The sequence below is a fragment of the Phragmites australis genome, chromosome 15 (assembly GCF_958298935.1).
Source record: "Phragmites australis chromosome 15, lpPhrAust1.1, whole genome shotgun sequence".
In the NCBI taxonomy this organism is placed as follows: domain Eukaryota; kingdom Viridiplantae; phylum Streptophyta; class Magnoliopsida; order Poales; family Poaceae; genus Phragmites; species Phragmites australis.
Genome location: NC_084935.1, coordinates 26868302 through 26871124, shown reverse-complemented (window position 1 = coordinate 26871124; position 2823 = coordinate 26868302). Strand labels below are relative to the sequence as shown.

At 43.7% G+C, this 2823-nt stretch overlaps 1 non-coding gene across 1 annotated transcript; it reads left to right on the top strand.

The window, feature by feature from the left end:
- The first annotated feature begins 2414 nt into the window (after positions 1-2414).
- TRNAF-GAA (transfer RNA phenylalanine (anticodon GAA)) lies at positions 2415-2487 on the top strand. The gene has a single exon. It is a non-coding gene; the product is annotated as a tRNA-Phe (tRNA).
- Positions 2488-2823: the final 336 nt, after the last annotated feature.

The following is a 2823-nucleotide window of genomic DNA, read 5'->3' as shown; positions in this document are numbered from 1 at the left end:
AAATCCTCACCCGGAACCTCCGGGCTTAACCCGGAATCTCCGGGTTGTTTCAGAGAACACTTCGCGAAGCAAAGTTTTAGGTCAATTTGATTCGCATGTTAAACTAACACACCTAAGCATGCACTGGCACTAATACCTTAGTTCTAGACCTATTACACTCACTCTAGCAACCCGATTCACTAACTCCACCTCAAACCACTCCTAAAAGCTCCAAAACCTCAAGAACGAACATGTGCTTCGCTACTTCGAGAGCGCAGCTCCTAACTCAAATCTATCCATCCTAAAAACGTGCATCCTCACCAAAGAAACCTAGGAGAAATCACCCAAGGTTTTTGTTATAGTCGGAGACCTTCGAGTGTGGAAGAAATTGAAAGGAAAGCTCGGAGAAGAGAAGACCACGCTGCTGAAAATTTCAGAACAACAACAAGGTGACAAAAACGATTCGGAAATCACCCAAAACCTCATGCATGCAAGAGATTGTTGGGTGGATAGAGAGCTAATGAGGTGAGTAATGTGGTTGTATAACATGCATACCTCAATTCGTTGTGCTTGAAGGGGAGATTTGAGGGAGAATTAGAGTTTGAGGGAGAGGGAGAGTAGCAGCTCTTGCTGCCCCTTGCTGTCTAGTTGAGAGTGAGGGAGTGAGAGAGAGAGTGAGTGGGGACAGAGGGGTGGGGCTGCTGCCTTGCAGCCGAGTGAGAGAGAGCGTGAGGTGTGGGTCCGGCCAAGGTGGGTTCCACTCGCAAGTGAGAAGTATTTTATTCTGCAGAAATTCTATTTCTTCTCTCCCCTTTCTAATACCCCAAAAGAGAAATTCTAATGTCGGGTATTTTCAAAAATGCATAGCAAATATCAAACACTAATTGAATAACAAACAATCAACAAAGTTTAACAATTAAACATGATGCTAATGATGTATAAATGATATAATTTTGCTTCATGACATGATTAAGTAAATGGGATGTGACATTCCTCATCCGGTGTTCTTGATTATTTCAAATTTCCATCCTGAGCCTCTTCTTCCGGTCTCAATCCGTAACTTCCGATAGGCCGAAACTTCCGGATCTAACTTGGAACTATCGGGTTCACATGTTTCCACTGAGTTTTTGTGTTTTGTGTTTCGCTTTGTTGTGATCTATTATTGAGGTGCGTTGGATGATAAAATAGGAGAAGATCATTCATTTCGAAAGAAATTGTTGAGGTGTCTATTCACTTCACTCTATTCGTCGTTCTCGGTCCTACAGTATATGTGCATGCATGCACACGCGGGTATGCACGTTTTGAGTTCTGACTAGATTCATTACGCAAAACTTGCAAGTTGAGGTTGCACTACACAGGCCCAGACCAATGACTATATATACATCTTGACATCTTGTCATGGACCGCTTGTTACCTCGTGAATTAAGGGTCTGTTTGTTTGGGCTTTTGTTTTTTTGGTTTTTTTGAAAAGCTGTGCTTTTTGTTTTTCTGAAAAACTGTTTTTGGATTTTAGTTGTTGGATTTTACAATAAATTTTTAACTTCTCAGCACATCAGTTCTCAGAAAAGCTACTATCAACTAACTTCTCAGCTTCTAATCTATTTTCTTAGAAGTAGATTTCTGCCTTCTCCAAAAACCATTTTTCAATAATCTCGTTTATTTAACCTTCTAACTTCTAACAATAAAAAAGTCAAAAACAGAAGTACAAACAAATATACCTAAGCCATATGCTGCTTCAGTGCTTCCTGCATGCCCAGAACTCAGCTGGCGCAAAAGTTTAAGTACCTAGTCATCTCAGTGGCTCAATGCTCGATCCATTGAGATGTTGTACACACTGTTGTTCAAATTTAGCCGAGTGAATTTGGCTAAACTCTTATTGAATTTTAAACGATTTTTATTATATTCACGAATTTGGAAAATCGCCCGATCCCGATTTTAGACCCTTAAACCAATTTGTAAACCCTGTATAGAGTGGTCGCATTCTATCGAGAGTCTGGAAGCGAAGCATGCATGCAGTCGTCCAATGCATCCGTCCATGCATCCTAGCGGTGCTTCCCGACAGACACCATGCATCGTGCAGACGGGAGACCCATGGAACTGACACACCTGACGCGAAGCAAACAGACGCCGGCATGGCCTCCCTCTCTGTCTCGCTCTCGCTCTGGCCGGGCAGTGTGGAGGGAGGGAGGGAGGGACTGGGCGTCGATGCATGGCTGTAGCTGCCTGCCTGGACCCATCATCCACCTCGTAGGACGTGCAACCTGCAAGAGGCAGGCACATGAGGCGACACAGGAACCTGCCGCACTGTCGCACGCGTGGCGTCAGCACCTGCGCGCGCAAATCCGTTCAAAGCAGTACTCTTTCCCAAAAAAAAAAGTTCGGAATTCGGTAAAAATTATGAAATTACTGTATTTGGCAAACGAAGGGATCAACAAGCGGGGATAGCTCAGTTGGGAGAGCGTCAGACTGAAGATCTGAAGGTCGCGTGTTCGATCCACGCTCACCGCATCTGTTTTTAGATTTTTTTTCTTTTATTTCCTACAGAATTTTCGGGTTTTCCTCACTCTTTAATGGAGTACTCATCTGCATCTATAAACGTGCACAGCAATCAAGGCTGGCTGTGTCGTACTCTTCACGGCTTCTCCAACATCTCCAACACCTCACACGGCGCTGCTGCCAACCAGCCGAGTTGGACTTGGAGCTAGTCAGTCGCGTCACGCTTCATCTTTGATAGAAACTCGAGTTAATCTTGATCCGAATTAAAGATCTAGCTGAGTCTATAATCAGATTTGAGCTTAACTTGTTAAGAACTTAAGCCGAGCTCGAATCGAATATAGAGTGCGA